This window comes from Mytilus californianus, unplaced genomic scaffold (genome assembly GCF_021869535.1).
Source record: "Mytilus californianus isolate M0D057914Y unplaced genomic scaffold, xbMytCali1.0.p SCAF_15, whole genome shotgun sequence".
Classification (NCBI taxonomy): Eukaryota; Metazoa; Mollusca; class Bivalvia; order Mytilida; family Mytilidae; genus Mytilus; species Mytilus californianus.
The window spans coordinates 20,404,817-20,419,609 of record NW_026262637.1 but is presented as its reverse complement, the minus strand read 5'-3'; the positions used below and the strand labels follow the sequence as shown (position 1 = coordinate 20,419,609).

Sequence of the window (14,793 nt, the reverse complement as noted above, 5' to 3'; positions counted from 1 at the left end):
TTCTGTTCCGTAAACTGTCTAAGATGCCGAAACGACAGGCAGTGATCGACGACTGATCATTTCATATAGATTGATTGATTGCTGATTGCTTTACGCCGCAACAGCAGAAAAAGGCTTTATATCGCGGCGATTGTCATATAGAACACAAACTCACCGAAAAAACTCACAAACTGGTAACCGCCTCGGTGATCACGTGGTTGCATGTTCGCCTCGAATGCGGAAGGTCGTGAGTTTGAACCCGGCCGGATCCGAACTTAAGACTTAGATGAGGCTCTTGGTTTTTTAAGTAATGGCATAGGAAAAGAATAAAGAAAAATCTCTTCCGCCTACTGATGACCCGCACAGTTTTGTCATTTTCTGACATTTAACTGTGGGAATATTAGATGATATCCACGTGCATTTTTGTTGAATAATTTAGCTACAGAGAAATTGCCTCCTGTAACACAATTTTTTATGTTTACATTTTTGTTAAGGGAGCTACCATTTGAATTCTATGGGGGGCTAGGATGAAAAATTTTGTCCTGCCTTTTTATTTTTCCCTCTATTCGGTCCTGCCTTTTTATTTTTCACTCTATTCGGTCCTGCCTTTTTTTTTTAGTTTATCCTGACTTATTTTTAAAAAAAAATTGTCATCCTGCCTTTTTTTGTTTGCAAATAATCTCATCCTGCCTTTTTTTTTACTCAATACTCCTATCCTGCCTATTTTTTTCAAATTTCATCCTAGCCCCCCCCCCCCCCCCCCCCCCCCCCCATAAAAATCAAATGGTAGCTCCCTAACTAGTCAGACCTTCCATCTAGTTTGAAAACTAGGCCCGTTGAAATCATAGATATCAATAAGGGTATCTCGTCACGTGACCTCGAACAACAGGTAAACAAATTCCATCAGTCATTTAACAGGTGAGTTAAAAATAAGTATTGGATATTTACACAGGATATGTACAATAAGGTATGTACATCTTAAAATCACATTCTTGTAACTTTCTGAAATTTTGGATAAATGTCATAACTGTAAAACATATACTTCGTACACTATCTAAGACGAAACTACATAGTCGATTCCAGATACATGTTTATTGTACGTAGATCCCTCTTATCTCTGATTTTTTTTGGTCTCTAAATGCTTATTTTAGTTTTTAAGTAAATTGACATAATCATAAAATAAAACATTGTGTTTTTTTTTTTTTTTACTAATATGAAAAATGAGAAATATTAATCGTTTCTGGATGATGAAGAGCAGATTCCTATCAATAATACTGAAAATAATTCAGGACTTTACGTAAGTTAGGCCGTTAGTTTTCTCAATTGAAATGTTTCATATTTTTCATGTCGTGGCCTTTTATAGCCGACTATACGGTATGGGGTTTTCTCATATGAATGTCTCATTGGCAATCATACCACATCTCCTTATTTTTATATACTGGCATCCACGGTTAGTTGTTGATGTATTCATGACTGTTGACTCAGTTTGTACGAATATTATAATCAATTCAAATAATTTTAAATCAGTAAAATGCAGTACACAAAGCATTTGAGAATTTTTCACTATTGTCAAAAAAACAATGTTAAGCAGCCATCCATCATCATCATCAAACAATCGCAAAAAGAACCAGCCGAGAAATAAACACACAAGAGGTACGAGCCGGAGCATCACCATCTGGAAAAGGAATTTTCAAAGTTTACTACAAAAAAGAAGATATCATGCTTGTCATTACTTGGGATAATATTTCCCATAGACAATTCATATCAAGGTTATATCAGAATATTCAGAATATTCGTACTCAAAGGTTTTGATGTTGAAATATAACCGCGTAGACTTCTTCCATCCTTCTGAAAATCAGTGTTACCGTCCGTTTTGTTGTGTGGGCTGTATAAATACAGTTGGGATCCGTGCTACCGTCCGTTTTGTTGTGTGGGCTGTATAAATACAGTTGGGATCCGTGCTACCGTCCGTTTTGTTGTGTGGGCTGTATAAATACAGTTGGGATCCGTACTAACCTCTCTTCGTTAGAATAATCTGTGATAGAACTGCTTAAAAGTGTGCTACCATAGAATTGTTCTTATGTAGACCAGTCCGAAACTTTAGAATCTGTTTTAGGGTAGAAATGTCAAAATCTCTTCTTGGATAGACCTGTCAGAAACTGTTCTAGGATAGATCTGCACAAAACTGATCCAGGTAAGAACAGACGAAATGTGTCATGAGACCACAGAAGCCTCTTGTACGAAGAGTGTCACTTTTTCTAAACATTAAAGCCCCCTACCAAAAGCTCTCTGAGAGGTCACCTCCAAGTTCAACTTTGTGTTTCGTCAGAAGTTTTCCTTTATCATTTACAGTTCATTTTGCCTTTCCATTCCATTCGACCAAATTTTCAAAATTAAATTTGACAATTAATTTTGTTTTATTTGTAGTCTTCCAGAACATGTCGAGAGGCAAAATTTCTGTCCCCATCCATCTTTCCTTTTCTATCAGTTGCAGTTCACAATTCCCGCCCTTTTGTTGTTAAATCGTTTCGTCCTGAATATTAATATGCATTACATATTTGCCAATGAACGTTAACCAAACAACTGTAACAATTAATCAATCACAACAATCGGGATTAGTTATGCTCGATATGTCATCTAATTTTTTTCAAAACATATGTCAATTGGTGTTATCAGTTTGGTTTTATGAAATTTACACATTAACCGAGATGCAAAGCTGCATATCGGTTACAAGCGGGAAAAGCATATTCGACATATCTTGATACCTAACCAAACAAATAGTATCAATTAAAACATAATATTGAAAAACTTAATTTATTTGCATGACTGTAATTAGCATATTTTTATGTTTCTTATAATAGTAAAAAAAGGAAATTATTATACATGATAAAAACTATCACAAATACAAACATTCAAAATCCATCGAAATGTAATTGTATCGTGCTTGTGATAATGTAGGGTATAAAGAAGAGAAATCAAAACTGTAAATGAAAACAAACTGTAAACGGTAACAAACTGAACTTCGATAGAAATAGTTTATCCAAGACTTTAATTGGTCACGAGGGGCCTCGGTGACATTGTGGTCTAAGTAGTCGAACTACTGTATCACTAGCCTGTCAACACTGAGGTTTTGAGTTCGAATACCACACGTGGCAGGTGAGCTCGACTCAAATCTTGATTGACTATGATTGTCAGTTTCCCTACCGAAGTTCTGTGGTTCTCTCCGGGCACTCCGGCTTCTTCCATATATCAAAACTGACCCCCACGAAATAGCACAATAGTGCTGAAAGTGGCATTAAACACCAACCAAATAATCAGTCTATATGTCACGTGCATTGACTTCGAGTTCCTGAACGACAAACAGCAATGCAGTAAGTTGACCCGGAAAGCTTGAGGTGGAAAAATAATCTTTTTTTTGTATATAGATTATAAATTAAGAATTCAGAAGTAAATAAGTGACGTTTTGTCTTTTTGTTGTTTGTTACGGTTGGGCTGCTGTCTCTTTGACGTCTAACCAGCATCTCTTTTTATTCATTGTTATGTATACATGTTTATCTATGATCTTAAAATATGAAGTAGTATCTGGATTTAGTTTTATATTTTGCAGAAAGTATAAAATGGAATGTCTGTATTCAATTATTATTTAAGTCGTATTATTTGTTGACAAATTGAAAAACCAAATTAATAAGTAAACGTTTAGTGAATTCCGTGATTTTAGTATTAATTATTCACAGGTACTTGCTCAGGACATGACAAACCATAATAATGACAATTGATGATAAATGACGTTACAACTTTCTGTAAAGTTTTAATAAATCATTTAAATTGATATTGATCAATTAAACTTTTCATAACTTCATTTTATTTTAAAATTAAACAAGTGTTTTAAAACTGTGGTTGAATGTCGTGCTAGTTTTTCTTGTACTTGGGATATTTAACATATGCAAACGTAAGTAATTTTGAGATATAAGTATATTTAAATATTAAAATGTTGGTTTTAGGTCCAAGAGATGTGTCCTATAGTTGTTAATTTCTGTGTCATTTGGTCTCTTATGGAGAGTTGTTTCATTGGCAATCATACCACATTATTTTATATTTGATAGTTTATACATTTGTTGTATATTGATCATTCAAAGAAACATTTCATCATGAAGATTTCATCATGAAGGCCCATAGATGTTAGGGATGTACTGTTTAGACCCACATTACCATAAACGGTTCATGGTTTAACAGTTTAGACCCAGTTGGTCATAGATAGATCAGGATGTACTGTTTATACCAAATTTACTATATAGACAGTTTAGGATTAACTGTTTAAACCCCGTTGGTTTTGATGCCCCCAATCTTTTAAAGTAATTGTGCACTTGACAAACTCGAACCAAATGAACATCGTTTTTTAATGTTCTCCATCTCAAAGCCTCTTGAAAGTCGCGAGGTATTCAACGCGAAGCATGACCTCATACCTAACTGCATGTTCAAGACGACCCCCTAGCACTGGTTTGAACGAATAATTTTGCTAGGTTTTGATAACTACACACCTGTGCAATAAAGATTGACACAGATGAGGGGAAATATCAACAAACTAATTTAATCGAAAGTAACACGGAAAATACTTTATCTTAAGAACATGTGGCTTTCTTTATAAAAAAGACGTTTTTTTAAGAAATCATAATCATCAGTTTTATCAAAATAAATAACTTCTTCTTTTCTTTTTTTATATGATATTTTATGCTTTTGTGAAATAAGTGAAGTTCAAAATGTGCACTTGTTGATTCATTAAAAACAAGTTTATCAGACCATTACAATATTTAACAATCAATCTCCATTCATTCATATTTGTGTATTTAGATAAATTAAAGGTAATGTGAAAGCATAACGTATTCAATTTATCTAGGATACATGTAGTAACTTCCTGATTTGTCTAACTAAGTAGACAGACCTAAAGATTTCTCAGTGTTTGTATATTTTGCACACTTTGAGTAATGATCTCAAAATTGAATAAGAAGGACATATTAATCAAAAACTACAAGTATATGTAAGTAATTAAAAGCTATATTTTGTATTTCAGATAAAAATTGATTAATTTGGATTATGAATGTCCTTCGATGCAAAATTACCGTTACGATTTTATGAGTCTGTATGCAAAATATTCACAACACGGTATACCATAACATAAAATGAAACAAGAGAATCTTGCATGTATGTGAGAACTTTTTAAGTACAGTTCTACTCAGAAATTTAAAAATAAATAAACATATCAAATACATTTTATTTCAGACAGGTTGTAAATTGAGTGATAAAAATAGAAACTTGGTCAATGTTGTCCTTAATAAACCGTATAGGCATTGAGGTACATAATTCTATACTTTTTTAAACATGTGTTGTGTTGCTGATCCATGGTTTCAATTAATTTTTAGTAGTTTGCTTTATCTCTCGGTTGCAGCACAGTCCTTGGACATTACCACATAGTGCTTGTGTCCCTAAAGTCAGGAGTGCCACATATATAATGTATTCCCATAGTTGTCCTTGTGCCATTCGTTGAATATCATTCCTTTGTTATCCATATCCGAATGGTTTTCTATTTGTCTGGTATCTTTTAAAGCATTCTTCAATACCAGCATGGGACTTCGGGCTTTATGACCAATCAATGACCCGTGAACATTCTCTTCACCGGCCTGAGTACGTATGCACATATGAACCCCCCCCCCCCCCCCCAAAAAAAAAAAAAAAACCGGACTATATGGAACTCCTACCAAAGATGCATATAATTTTGAAGATAATTCACACAACACAGACTTTTATAGCTTACTATACGATGTTGTTGAAGGTCGTACGATGACCTATAGTGATATCCTTTATCCAACTTGCTTAACTTTTAAAAAGTGTTTTTTTTCCTCCTAAATGCGCTATCATCACATCCATATAATTTCATTAGGTCTTTCAGTCGCTGAGATAATTCAATTAAAAGTAAGATTAAACTCATCAGACTTTTCCAGCAACTCATCACAGGAAAATGCAAAAATAAAAAGTACAACAACCGATTAATTTATTCTCTGGTTTGTAGTGCTTTGCAGTGCTTTAACATGTAACTGTCAGATTTTAGTATCATAAACAATTGAAAAGTGATTAGCAAATGCTACCATTTAACTCTACGCTGACTTTCGCTGTTTTGGAGACGAAAATATCTTTTCACATATATGCTGTGTTCATGATGATTATCACCTTTTTGTAATTCGACTTTGTTCGGAACTAAAATTACATATTATACTTTTAATACTTTATGTTGAGTATTTTTGTTTAGTTACGTATGGTTTTTATTTATAATTGTTGGAATATAAGTTTAACTTCGTATCATAGCACTACAAATTAATAAATTATAATTATATAGCTTTTCCTGAAACATACCTTTTTATCAACATGCAACGAATTTAACATGTCTCATAACTATCAATTTTTGCATTCAAATTAACCGTTTTTTATCAAATATATATGTAGAACTCTGAACCGCGATGGTACTCCGAACCGCGATGGTCACGCTGAAGTGCGATTGTTTGACATTGAAGTGCGTTGGTGGTAACGCTGAAGTGCGAGGAATTATAACTATAATTTCAATGTTTTTAAAGTTCACATGTTAGTATTCAATTTGTTTTTTAAAAGCAGTTTTTCAGGGTTTTTGTCGAGCCTGCGACTTTTGTCGCAGAAAGCTCGACATAGGGATAGCGATCCGGCGGCGGCTACGGCGGCGGCGGCGGCGGCGTTAGCTAACTTCTTAAAAGCTTTATATTTTAGAAGATGGAAGACCTGGATGCTTCATACTTTGTATATGGATGCCTCATGTTACGAAGTTTCCGTCAGTCACATGTCCAATGTCCTTGACCTCATTTTCATGGTTCAGTGGCTACTTGAAAAAAAAGTTCAGATTTTTTGTAATGTTAAATTCTCTCTTATTATAAGTAATAGGATAACTATATTTGGTATGTGCGTACCTTGCAAGGTCCTCATGCCCGTCAGACAGTTTTCACTTGACCTCGACCTCATTTCATGGATCAGTGAACAAGGTTAAGTTTTCGTGGTCAAGTCCATATCTCAGATACTATAAGCAATAGGTCTAGTATATTCGGTGTATGGAAGGACTGTAAGGTGTACATGTCCAACTGGCAGGTGTCATCTGACCTTGACCTCATTTTCATGGTTCAGTGGTTATAGTTAAGTTTTTGTGTTTTGGTCTGTTTTTCTTATACTGTATGCAATAGGTCTACTATATTTGGTGTATGGAATGATTGTAAGGTGTACATGTCTAGCTGGCAGGTGTCATCTGACCTTGACCTCATTTTCATGGTTCAGTGGTCAAAGTTAAGTTTTTGAGTTTTGGTCTTTTTTTCTAATACTGCATGCAATAGGTCAGCTATATTTGGTGTATGGAATGATTGTAAGGTGTACATGTCTAGCTGGCAGGTGTCATCTTACCTTGACCTCATTTTCATGGTTCAGTGGTCAAAGTTAGGTTTTTGAGTTTTGGTCTTTTTTTCTAATACTATATGCAATAGTTCAACTATATTTGGTGTATGGAAATATTTTATGATCTATATGTCAGTCACGCAGGTTTTATTTGACCTTGACCTCATTTTCAAGGTTCATTGCTCAGTGTTAAGTTTTTGTGTTTTCGTCTGTTTTTCTTAAACTATAAGCAATAGGTCAACTATATTTGTTGTATGGAAGAATTGTTAGCTGTACATGCCTGCCTAGCATGGTTCATCTGACCTTGACCTCATTTTCATGGTTCATTGGTCAATGTTTAGTTTACTTGGTTAATGTTAAGTTTATGTGACAGTTGTAATAAAGCTTTATATTTAGGACTATCAACATAATATCAATGATTAGTAAAGAAGGCGAGACATTTCAGCGTGTGCACTCTTGTTTTTGTAAAGCATTGAGAATACCCGTTTAATTTAAAACAGCAATGATAAATATTAATTGCATTTCCAGTGAAAAGAGACTGCTGAGAGAAACAAAGTAAAGATAAACTGTAAACACAGAATTATGTCTACCAGCAGCAAAATTAAAGATGATGAAACTGTAACTAAGCACATACATAATATCAAATACATTTTTGAATTTCGAATGTTGCAAACACCATTTAAAGTATATTGTCACAGGATTATTGCAGGATAATCATTCTTTTATTTCAACCATACTCATACATATCATCGATACCGAAATGCCATTATTGTTTACAAACAATAATGAATGCAAATTTATATACTAACTAATAAAACATCTACTTCTCTTAAAAGGTCCTATGTTATGGCTTGTCGAAGAATTTTACTATTTTTTTATGTTTAGCTTGAGTCGTGTTTGCTTAAGGTTCAGTGGCAAATTTTTCATGCATATGCATGACAAGAACAAATTAAATAACAAATCAATGTAAGTTTTCTAGAGGGGTTGAATGGGATAAAGGACGAGAAATTTAGACTCTCACTGTAGAAACAGATATGCAGCATTTGATATAATTTTTGTTCTTCCCTCAGCAAATTTGAGCTTATGCTCCTGTGACATCGTTGCTTCTGGCTGCATTGGTGCGAGCGCTCCAGATCACTCGGCTAACTAAGCCTATTTTGCCAAGTTGTCTGAAACGCTGGGAAAGGGTTGCCACTGAATCATCAGCTCAAATTTCGCTAAGGGAAAAACTTAAATTTGCGGAAGCAGATATAACAGCGTTGGACTACATATCAGATGAAATATATTAAAATTGTGGTGTTAGCCGTGAATAACCCTAGGTTATCCGAGGGAGTATTTTATCATCTTTTTTTTTATTTGTAGTCCTTATCCATTATAACGATTGTCCCGCCTTTGTCAGCTTCTTTCAGAATGAGATATGTATCATCTTTTAGTTCCTGAAGCATGTTTTTCCATTTTTTCTTAGATTGTTATAATATTTTTTTGGAAGTAATTTGAAAGCTTGTTATAGTTTCTACGTATGATTCTTAATATTTACCCCATCCATTTCTAGGGGTGCTAGTTAATTCATTTCGTATAGGAGAACCATCGTTGCTATGATACTATATGTGTACCACTTCTTTTCCTAGGGTCATTCCAGTGATTGATAACCAGGGTGTATCATTATGAAAAACCGATTATGTCAACTTATGAACCAGAAACTACGATAAAACTAGACTCAACCTTAAAACCTGATGATTTCGGGCCTAAACAAGACGAAAACAACGAGTAAGTAATTGATAATTGAATCATCTGTTTCAAATACCTTGTGTTTGCCTTCCTGTTCATACCTTTCATAAATTCTCCGTTGATAAATTGATGAAATTGTAAAGAAGTTTCAACTCCTTCAGACATGATTGACCTTAGGTAAATTTTACTATTTTAGATCCTTTTCGGTCATAAAGCTCCTAATGTATTCAAGTAGTTATATTTCCTTGGATTTCAAATATCCGGCTTTGAGTAATGAGATGAAGGTAAATCCAGTAAAGGGCTTAGGACGCACCAACTTTATAAAGTGTTATTTACATTTTAACTGGCATTGGTGTCCGAATCAACATAACAGGATATAGTAACAAGTATGTCAGAAACATCTTGTGGTCTCGATGGATGGTCTGCTCGGAGTCAGAATAATGTGTCAAGGTAGGGTGACATATCATCCTGCATATTTGACTAGCACGTCAAAATCCCTTGTTCAGCGTGTCGGCTAATAAGTACAAAGCAGGGTTTATATTCATTTAAGAATTGAATGCTTCTTTTTGTAAATTCATAAGGGTGTAAAAGCGTTGACCGAAGTACATTTTATATGAAGCACGGGAGCGCTTCATTCTAAAAATGTGCGCACGATTTCTATCAAGCTTTTCTTTTATTTACCTGTGCACGTTATTGTGGAAGCTCGTGTGATCATGAATGTTACATTCATTTTGAAATGAAGGTTGATTTCAGAATGACGCGAGATTGATGTTAGCCAATCAAAATAACGTATTATAATGAAACATACATGTAATGTACATTGTAATTATATCACATTATCATGACATCGTTCTGAGTATTCATTTAATTTGCCACTGGACGTTGAACAGCCATTCATCATTATCATCATCTCGATGGGTTTTCCAATTTGAGCAGTGTTTAACAATGATTCGTTGTTGAGGTGAAAAAGGTTACATTTCAAGGTCCTAGGACCAATGTCAATGCTACCTGAAGTAGGGATGCATAATATATTGCGCTGATATCCCGTTAAATTGTTGTAGTGTAATATTAATTAACTTGGAAACTTTGTCATTTTTTAGGCAAAATGTTTTGCAGAAGGGACAAACTGTTTGTAATATACTTCTCATACAGTCTTAAATCTTTACAGATTGTTTATCCGTCAGATTTTTGTTAGAAGAGCAACCTCTGCAACCTTTATACATCGCGAAACGTGTGCACACCCACTTTTATTGCACATTTTCTATTATCATACTCGTAGAAAACTGGGGTATAGAAATTGGTTCACTTGGACTTCTCCAATCTGACAGTAAAATCTATACTAAAGAGGATCGTCTGTATGGTGCGGCGAGATGTATAAATATGCAGACATACCCTGTCGGAATGCAGACGATTAATCTGGTTCATCGTGTAGGGAAATATAGCCATGCTGTCTTCGTGTAACAGCTGCCTTGTAAAATACCTTTAAAGTGGTATGTCGTAAGGTATAATTATGCCACATCAAGCATACCCCCTTTTTCGGTGGCAATCTAAATTTTCCGTCATTCATCCCGTTTACATACTTTACAAAACGTAAACCTATCGTATTTATTAATGATTTGTTTTAAGAGTAATGAAAACGATTGGAATATATCGAATTGGACGTTACGCAAACAATAATTCATCAATCAATCAGTTCTATTTTGAAATTGTTTATGAAGAATTATTTTTCATTATTCACCTAAGTGATACTGTTTTTCATCCTCATAAATTGTAAAACCTAGGTTACTCATAAAGTCAATTTTTATTAAATTAAGTGAAATTAAATATATATGTATATTTGTATGTTCACATTAACAGAAAAATATAACTTGTAATAAAATGTCTATTTGTCTATTTGTCCATATTTGACTTTCACCAAATATGCCATTACATCACAAATCCAAATAAAATGTCAATTTGTATATTTGTCAATATTTGACTTTCAGTACACAGTTTGCAATTTCATCGGTCATCTGTGTATCCATTTTCATATTGGTGGGAGTAGTTCTTGTAAAATTTTGTTACTTACGGAGACTGTCTGCTAAAAACTTTCAAAATGGTAAGTGATTTATAATTCTAAGAATGCATAAGGTCAAATACATCTTAATAAACTCATCCTAGATACCAGACTTAAAATGTTGTACTCAAGACGAGCGTTTCGCCTACAAAAGACTCATCAGTGATGCTCGAATTAAAAAAATAAAAATGTACGAAGAGCACAACACAGATACTTTAAAAAAAACCACGAAGGAGCATCCGTTTGGCTATGTGGGATGTATAAATACGCATATGAATGGAGCGTTATACCCGAAGTCTCGTATAGCTGGAGTGCAACGCTATCTGCACAAGACAGAAACCTTGCAAAAAATATTTGAGGAGTCCGTAAGAGGTATATTGTAAAGTGAAATTTCTGCCCACATCCAACATACCCTTTCTTTCGCGTGACAGCCCACATATTCCATCGTTCATCCTTGTCGACTCATTTTGAAGACATAGCTTTGTGATGTATTGTTCAATTTATTCTCGTCCTGAAAATGCACAAAATATTTTTTAACGGGATGTTAAGCAAACAAACTATATATTTATCAACAATCAATCGATAATCTAGTATAAAACATTAATACATGATAAATCTGTAAAAAGCATAACTACAAATAAATCAAGAGAAAAATTCAATATTCACTTCACTGTAAAGGTTGTACATACATTACCATGCCCTTATTGAAAAATATCTCTAATTACTGTTACAGTGTGATTATAGAACGATCAAATCACAACTGTTCATGGTTTCTTATGACTGGTACAGTGTACACAAAGAACTATTCAATCCAAATATTTCCCACAACTTTGTTACTGTGTGGAGAAGCATTTCACTAAATACTGTAATATACTTTTAAAAATACTTAAAATATTCATAACGGAGGATAATCTCCCCTGTTAGTGTTTGTCAAGAGTGAAAAATGGCTTTGTGGTAGGCGTACATACACGAGCCAAAAGTTACAGGAGATACAGGGAACAATACCATTTCAGTTTTCCACAGCTTTCTTAGTTGTTGTGTTAATATAAAAATAAGAAGATATGGTATGACTGACAATGAGACAACTCTCAATCAGAGACAAAATGACATAGAAGTTAACAACTATAGATCATCGTTCGGCCTTCAACAATGAGCAAAAGCCATACCGCATTATAAGCTATAAAAGGCCCCGAAATGACAAATGTAAAACAATTGAAACGAAAAGACTAACGACCTTATTTATGTAAGAAAACAATGAACGAAATACAAAATGATATACAGCAACATTGTAACTATATTCTAAAATGATTATTTTCGTTAATTTGGTTATTTTGTAAAAATATATTTCAAAATCCATTTTAAGCGTTATGTGCTTCGCTGAAGTTCCTATGCGATAGACAGTTTTGGGGAATATGCTTTATCATTAGCGCTAACACGTGCATGAACTGGTATGTGTTTTATTCACATTCTTCATATAAGACTATTACCCGACATTATCTATTGCAGCTCGGCGAATACGGACTATATCTGAAACCCTCCGAGACAGACCACCACAGTATAATGACATCCCATGCAGAGTAGCAATATCTCCAGATGGATCTATAGAAATAGCAGTTCCAGAAAGCCCACCCTATGTAAAAGATCCCCCACCATACACGGAATAGGGTTTGGGTATTGATAAATTGAAAAACTATAAAAGGAGTTAGTATGTGGACTTACATGAAAACATAGGACCATACTAAACAACATCAATGCATTTTGATGTGTGCCAGGTCCTGTATTATATGTATTACAAGTTAATACTAAATGTACATTTGATAAAATAGAATTCTTCTAAAGATATTAATCAAAATGTTATCTTATAAAGTATTATATATGTGATATATGAAAAATATCTTGCCATTGATATTGTTTGCACGACTAGAGACAATATTTTTGTTTTATGACATTTCGATAGTCTAGTTCATTTAAATGTTTCGGAGTTTAGTGTGACGTCCATTTTCACTGAACTAGTACATATTTTTGTTTAGGGGCCAGCCGAAGCCCGCCTCCGGGTGCGGTATTTTCTCGCTGTGTTGAAGACCCATTGGTGGCCTTGGGCTGTTTTCTGCTCTTTGGTCGGGTTGTTGTCTCTTTGACACATTCCCCATTTTCATTCTCAATTTTATTCTTTACTTTCACTTTGAACTTTTCTGAGGAATCGGGTATAGATAGTTGATGGATGTGTTTTACTGTACGGCATTTTGGTCAATTTCTGTTATCTCTTTTGTTATACCAGCGTAAAATATATAGTAACCTTGACTTATTCGTCAGTTTGGGTGTGTTTGATGTAGAAGTACGAGATTACTTCTGGCCTGATTGGGAAAGTTAAATCTAATATACTGTTAATACCGGTATCAATGCGTGCATTCATTTTTGCAATTGTTAAACAAAAGACCTTACTGCGGAATTAAATATTACAATTTCAGGAAGAGCTGTAACAATTTAAAATACTATTTAAAATGTAAGTAATTATTTTTGCAACGTTGTGAGGTAGTGTTACGCTCATTGTAAATTATATATGGATAATGGAGATTATGTACTCGTAGCTTTAATAAAATGAACTAATTGGAGATCGCATATATTTGGTTCCCATAAAAAAAAGTATGTATACATGTTAAAATCATCATTATAATCCAGCGAATCTTTTTAGTTTTACATATTTTAAACATGTCTTATATATATTAATTATCGATATTCTATCGTCCACGACTAAAAGGTTAGCATTTAATGTATCATCAAATGTCATAAACACCTTGAAAGGATGCATTAGAAATTTCCGTTACATTTTTTATTTATGCTGAAATAGATAATTGTTTGATCTTGAACACTTGGAATCGTCGGCGATTGAAAAGCAACTGTTTTTATTGCATTTCAATATTTTGAAGATACGAATGTTTTGAAACGCATTTCTTTGCTTATTTATTAGTATTGATATTTATAAGTTTTCATATTAAGAAAATTCTTTAATTTGTAATAAAACTATTATGGAAGATTTAAACTAAAGGACAGAATTACCGAGATAAAATATTAGACAGGCGTATAAGTGTATATATATGTTTTTTTATTAATTCTGATATATTATGTTTACATTGTTGCTGTGTATTAGTTAATCATGAATAAAATTTAGTTTTAAAGAGTTTCCATTTATCTTTTAATATTGTATACATAGCACATGTATGCTATGGTAGTAAGTTTACTCTGGTTTCGTCTTCCCAAGGATTTCATCATGATGATCTTTATAATACTGTATTCACACAATACAGATTAATTACAACTGTAGTTTACTGCTGTTCACATCTCATAAATCGATTCAGAAGACAAACAAAGGTAGCAAACACAAACTGATGGAGTCGCATGATCGTCTAAAGGTGCGAGATCGGGTGCGTCGACAGGGTAACGGTTTTCTACTATTATGATTTTACATCCTTGATGATCAAGGTACATGTATCTGATTACCCTCTTGTGGTTAAACATCTTGGACGCAATAGTTTTGGTGTAGAAATATGAAATGAAAGGTGTAGTTTTATCTT

The 14,793-nt window shown here is 33.7% G+C and overlaps 1 long non-coding RNA gene across 7 annotated transcripts; it reads left to right on the top strand.

The window, feature by feature from the left end:
• Positions 1-841: 841 nt before the first annotated feature.
• LOC127725631 (uncharacterized) lies at positions 842-14,400 on the top strand. 7 transcript variants are annotated; one of them, XR_007993065.1, is made up of 4 exons: positions 842-897; positions 9,066-9,204; positions 11,151-11,263; positions 12,728-14,400. It is a non-coding gene; the product is annotated as an uncharacterized LOC127725631 (long non-coding RNA). The 7 variants fall into 7 exon arrangements; XR_007993062.1 differs by lacking the exon at positions 842-897 and adding an exon at positions 904-946; XR_007993069.1 differs by lacking the exon at positions 842-897 and adding an exon at positions 2,104-2,173.
• Positions 14,401-14,793: the final 393 nt, after the last annotated feature.